This window comes from Podarcis liolepis, assembly GCF_965112155.1.
Source record: "Podarcis liolepis genome assembly, chromosome: W".
Lineage (NCBI taxonomy): Eukaryota > Metazoa > Chordata > Lepidosauria > Squamata > Lacertidae > Podarcis > Podarcis liolepis.
In genome coordinates, this window is record NC_139568.1 from 33474075 (window position 1) to 33480637 (window position 6563).

Genomic DNA, 6563 nt, shown 5'->3' on the forward strand with positions numbered 1-6563 from the left:
TTTAGAAGACATCTGAAGGCAGCCCTGTTCAGGGAAGCTTTTAATGTTTGATGTATTACAGTATTTTAAATTTTTTTTGGAAGCCGCCCAGATTGGCTGGGAAAACCCAGCCAGATGGGCGGGGTATAAATAATAAATTATTATTGTTGTTGTTGTTGTTGTTGTTAGATAAAACATCCCTTCCTTTTCTTTACATCTTCAGTAAATCTTTTGTTCTTTTTAAAAAAAATATTTTTATTAAGAATTTCAACATAACAAATTATCAGAACATATCATCCTCATCATTTCCCTTTTTTTCTCCCCCTCCCCAAAAAACCCTCCCCCCAAGACTTCCGGGGTGGCGCCATCGGCAATGGCGGACTCCCTCTGAACTGGAGGGACTAGCTCCGCGTGAAACGGGTCTTCTCCACTACGGCGAAGCGGGGACCCTTTTAAAAATCACAGGCGGATGAAGCCTGTGACCATGGGACTCAGCGGGCACCTTTAGCGCCCCCCCCCAACTCGCAAAGGAACCCACTAATGGGCTCCGAAGTGAAGAGGGGGAAGTGGCGCGGTGCTGTGAGTCAACTGCTATTTCCGTGGAGCGAAGCCGCATAGCCGTTGCCGGAGAGCGCTGCCCTTTTCCTGGGACAATTTGGACTCTAAAATAAGCACCCGTGAGTACTTAAACTTTGAACAACTGGACCTTAAATAAGGACTTGCGATCAGAAGGGAATTGGATTTTAAAAATTTATTTCAATTTGGTACTGAACGGGAACGTCTAAACAGGAAGTCAGCCTTCCGTTCTTTTGTAGACAGAATAAAGCAAAGACAACGTAAACTAGAGCTCAGGAAATCGCCTTTAAAGGATTGGATTTCATCATTTAAAATTGTGGAACCCCCCTTCGACAGCAGGAGAAGAAGGGGGATCTTTTTCGGACTGTTTAAAGTGAGTTTAATGTAAAGCAACTTTCCTCCGTCCTGATCCTGGAGCGGGGTGTCAGGACTGACGTTTGAAGCTCATTGACCAGAGACAAACGTTTTTGACAGGAAGCTAAAAGAAGAGAAATATAGTGATTCCACTGTTTCCCTCCGCATTTTAAAGGAACAAATATTGACAAAATATCTCAAAAAGGGAAACTTTGTTGCAAGAACAAATAGAAGCTTTCCCCCTAGAGGGAGACTGTGAAACTGTAACCAATTCCAGGGAGCCGGCAGCTGTTACAGATTACAATCGTGGGAACAGACATTTGGCCTTGCAGGACAATGTATTCAGAAGCTCTGTTGTGTGCTTTCTATAAAACAAATGCCCTACTGGAACAGTTACATGAGAAGATGAATTTGATGGCGACTTCGACTAGAAACTTTGAATAGGCAGTGGGAAATTTTGAACAGACAGTGGGAAAATATGTGGAGCCCACCCAGGAATCAAATCAGGAGTGTGTCTTGACAGAACAGGCCCAACAGGAATATGAGCTTTCGGATTTGACAAATGAACTTGGAAAAAGCCAGATTTGGAAAGGAAAAGTTTGGTTTGGCCTGGAAATGGGGGGCTGGATTGACCCCCCTATGCTGGGATGTTTGGACTTTTCAAATCTGGCAATGGGCCTTGAGATGTTTGGGATTGTGGGGGCTCTTAATTTTGGAGGGTTTTTGAAACATGCTTTTAAACACCATATGGAATTTAGTGTTGAATATGGAAAAGGGGCTGATCTGTCGAGAAGGGTCAAAAATATTGCCAAGCTGGAGTTACCACGAGCAGGAGACAGAAAGAAAAGTACAAGGAGTGGGGAGTGAGAAAAGTCCAATATCTTTTTTTAGTTTTATAAGCTACACAATCTCCTTCCCCTTTCAAGAACAAAAAGCCAAACATTTATCAACATATTCTTAATGGTGTAGAAGCAGTGGCTAAAAATCCTTTAAATCATGGGTGTGTGTTTTTAACTCAGTCTTTCAGTCATCCAGCTTTGCAACCCTTCCCCCTCCTTGATTCCGATGGCAGTCTTATATTGTTTACCTTTGTTTCTTCAAACAGCTTAATAAACAAAAATCTGCCCTTATTCCCTTATGGGGAACACAAGAGCCCTTATAGAGTCCTTTGTAGGTTCTCCATCAGTCGGAGAAAATAATAGGCCAACCAGAGAATATTGAGAAGCAAAACAGCTCGTAAGCCTGATCTTTATTGAACTGTTGCAACAGGGTGCTCCCCTCACATGCAGGAAAGGAGGAGGACCCCAAACAAAGGTTACCTGCCCTTATATAGACATTTTAAATTGCCCGCCTTGGAGTCCAAGACCACCCCCAGAAACATACATACATCACAGAAGGGGCGTAGCTCAAGACCCCCCCCCGATACATCATACCTACATCACAGAAAAGGCGGTCTACAGCAGAAATCTGAGTGACTTGTTTATCTCATCTGACAGGTTTACCTGTTAATGCTCACTTGATTGCATACCCTGGGGAGCCTATTTATAATGATAAATACTTAGTTCCTGAGCCAGGTCACAGGCTCACCCTATTCATACACAGTCATACCCTTAAGACAGGATTTGTGAAGGAGGAGACAATGGGGAGGCTTTTCCATTTTCCTTCGACCTTGCAGAGAAATGTTTGAGGTCAATTTGGGAGGGACAAAATGGTTTCAGGACTTTCTGTGGGGTTTCAGACATGTGGTTTATATATCAATGTACGTGCTTGAGGACTTCCGGAGGTGGTGCCATCGGCAATGGCGGATTCCCTCTAGTCTTGAGGGAATTGCTCCTCGGAAATCGGGTCTTGCCGCTACGGCAAAGCAGGGACCCTATCAAAAACCACAGGCGGGTGAAGCCTGTGACCGTGGGACTCGGCGGGCACCTTCAGCGTACTCCCAATTTGCAAGGGAACCCTGCAAGGGGCTCCGGAGCAAAACGGGGGTTTGACGCGGTGCTGAGAGTCGATCACTACTTCCGTAGAGTGAAGCCGCGCAGCTGTTGCCGGAGAGCGCTGACCTTTTTTCCTGGGACAATTCGACTATTAAACAACAACCCGTGAGTAGGTCAAGCTTTAAGATTTGAAGTTAAAAGAAAAAGATGGAATAATTTGGCACCGAAGCGGCAAGGTGTAAACAGGAAGTCCACCTTCCATTTTGTATATAGATCAAAGCAAAGACCGACTAAGCTAAGACCAGGAGAGGTGCATTAAAAGTCTCAAGCCCAAACGTCAAATAATAAAGAACTCCCTGTTGGTTTCTGCTCTCTTCACTGTGCAGCGAAGTGCTTGTCACAAGACAATGTTTACATTCCACAGTCAGAGTACTGTTGGGTTTTCCCACGGGAATGGGAGACTGGATGTGACGTACACTGGTTTCCTGTTTTTCACTGTTCTCTCGGTGTTCTTCGTTCCGAGGAGAAGGACGGTTGCTTCTCTGCTCCTGCAGAGGCAAGATGCATGTTTGTAATTTCTCAACATTGAACTGAAAATAAAGCAACGTTAAGCATGTGGCACGTACTGCTCATCATTCCGCTGTGCACAGGACTCTGCAATTACAACATTTTTGGTTCCGGGCCCAGAAAGACGCAATCAAACTGAAGAATGGAGACTCCAGAAGCCGAGTCGGAATGCCGGCAGAGGAACAGAGAAACGGATCAGCGTTATCTGCTCTGCGCGTCAAGTTTGATTGATGAGAAGGTATGTGCTCATGCTCCGGGCAGCCTGCCAGCTTCTAGTTAATGGTTTTATGGCTGGACTTTGAACTTTTAAAGCCGTTTTACCGCGATACAGGCAAAGGCTCTAAGGCACAGGCTCACAGGCTTGGAGGCTGGGAAAGCGAAAGTACTTTTTACAAGTGCTTTTGGAAGCAGCTATACACAGACGCAGCTTGTTTAAAGCAGCAATGATGGCTAATACAAAGCTGGCTGATGCTTTTGGGATTCCTAAGCTCAATAAGAAAAATTATACGGACTGGGTTCTCTATGCAGAGGCAATTCTGCGGAAAGAAGGTCTGTTTAATGTTATTACAGACAACCCCCCAGCTCCAATTACAGATCAATGGGCAGCTAAGGATTCCAAAGCGAGGGGAACACTTACATTGATAGTATCCCCAGAAGAGCTCTGTCTGTTGCGTGGAAAGACCACAGCCAGAGAAATTTGGGGCACTTTAAGAGAGGCTCACTTGAGGACAGAGGCTGGTTCCTCAATGTACTATTATGCCAAGCTGCATGGTATGGCTCTTGCTGAAGGTGGAGATGTGCGTACATATCTGATGGAAATGCAGAATCTGAGACATGAGCTGCAACAGAGAGGACTCACCTTTCCAGAGGCTGTGTATTCCTTTATGATACTACATTCTTTGGGTCCAAGTTGAGAGTCCGTTGCCACTCAGATTGCTGTTCAGCCAACTGCTCAGCTCACAGTAGCCTATGTTACTGCCGTGATCCAGAATGAAGCAGATCGCCGGGGTGCTAGCTGCATGAGTATGGGGGAGTCTTCACAGACGTCATCCCCAAGTGCAGTGGAACCACCAGAGGGCGCCAAAGCTTTGAAGGCAGTGAAATGCTACTCGTGTGGACGTCTAGGCCATATGAAGAGGGAATGCAGATATCCCAGGGCCAAGACAGAGCAGCGCAGCGGAAGCTCATCGCGTGGAAAAGGCCAAAGCAAAGGCAAAGGTCCGGTCTCCAGGACAACGCAGCACAAGGCAATGGTCTCACGCTTCACTCCAAAGGTTGCAAAGGTCCAGAAGACGTCTAGATCTTTCTTCGTTGTTGATTCAGCAGCTACCCACCACATGTGCAACGATAAGCGACTGTTTGTGTCTTTTACACCGCAGGAAGGTGCGATTCACCAGGCGGATGACCACACGATCCCCAGTCAAGGCTACGGAACTGTTGTACTTCACAGTTTGGACTTATCGATACAAGATGTACTGTACGTTCCAGATGCCACACACAATCTACTCAGTGATGCAGCTGAATGAACGGAACATTGACGTTTCCTTCAAGAACAAGAAATGCACCATCACAAAGAAAGACGATTATGTATTGCATGCTGAAAATGTTGATCGTTTGTTTGTTTTGTATTATGATGATGTTGTGCAGAATGAAACTTGTTGCATTGCAGGTTCTAACAAAAGTTTGCATGCAGGATGTATTCACGATTTTCACAGGAAATTTGGTCATTTGCATTTTGAGGCTGTATCTAAAATGCCTGCCTTGGTTGAAGGTATGACTATTAAACCCTGCAGGTACCACATGAAGTGCAAGGCATGCACAGCAAACAAGGTGAAAATGGCTGCGAAAGGTAAGGTGTCTAGTAGGCAAGCTACAGAACCATACCAGGTTGTTCATGCTGATTTAGTTGGTCCACTATCGCCCTCTTTGGGTGGAAATAGGTACTTCATGGTTCTCATTGATGCATTTTCCAGGTATATTTATGTGTATAATCTCAAGCAGAAATCAGAGGCTTTTCCAAGGTTCAAGGAATTCTGTGCTTGGTTGGAAAATGTGCATGGTAAGAAGATAAAGACTCTTTTCACTGATCGCGGGGGAGAATTCACTTCTCAGCAGTTTGAAGCTTTTCTGACTGAGAAAGGAATTCAACACGATTTGTCCAGTCCTCGCTCGCCATGGCAGAATGGACTTTGCGAAAGGGCAAATCAGACATTGCTTCAAGGGTTAAAAACCTTGCTGCATGATGCCAATCTTCCAGAGAGTTATTGGGCCGAATCTCTCTCGTGTTTTGTTTACAGTTACAATCGCAGGTTATCTTCAGCGATTGGTTGTACCCCCTATGAGAAGATGTTTGGCAAGAAACCGTACATCAAACACATGAAATTTTTTGGTTCTGACATGTGGGTTCACACACCACAAAGCTCCAAGTTAGGCAAACGTGGATTGCATGGTATCTTTCTAGGTTATCAGAAAGGTTCTTACAGAATAATGATGACTGACTCTAAGACAATTAAGCTCACAAGAAGTGTTGAGTACAATGCCAAGTGGGGGGAGAATGTGGGAATTTTCCAATGTTATCCTGATGACAGTGATGAAACTGAGGATAAGCAACAGCAAAAGCAGCCGCAACAACCCACTGATGAAGGTTCTGATTCTGAGTCTGAAACTGAATCGGATAATTCAGAGGATTTCAAGAGTGCGAAAGCCTCTATGCGACCCTCTGAAAGCTCTGATCAAGAATTGGAAGAACCATTGTTCACAATAGGCCACTTTTCTCCTAAGAAGGAAGAGGAAAGTGTTGAGGACTTAAGGCTGATTCGCAGGTCACAAAGAGCCACAAAGGGCAGACCTCCAAAGAGATTTGCTGATGAATATGCTAAGACAGCAGTAGCAGCTGTTAAAAGCTCCAAGAAGATATTTGAACCTTCAAGTTTCCAAGAAATCCAGGATTTGGATTCTAAGGAAGCTGAGCCATGGTTAAATGCCATGAAGGCTGAGCTTGATTCCTTAGAAAGGAACAAAACATGGGAGCTAGTTCCAGTAGTTCCAGGAATGAAACTGCTTGGAAGCAAGTGGGTCTTCAAAGCGAAGACAGATAAAAATGGCAAGATAGTCAGACACAAAGCCAGATTGGTAGCCAGAGGTTTTGCACAG

General features: G+C 44.9%; 1 long non-coding RNA gene across 1 annotated transcript; it reads right to left on the reverse strand.

Annotated features, from left to right (window-relative positions):
• Positions 1-720: 720 nt before the first annotated feature.
• On the reverse strand, positions 721-1747 carry LOC310697777. The gene is made up of 2 exons (XR_014521209.1): positions 1652-1747; positions 721-1575 (listed from the first exon to the last, which is right to left on the reverse strand). It is a non-coding gene; the product is annotated as an uncharacterized lncRNA (long non-coding RNA).
• Positions 1748-6563: the final 4816 nt, after the last annotated feature.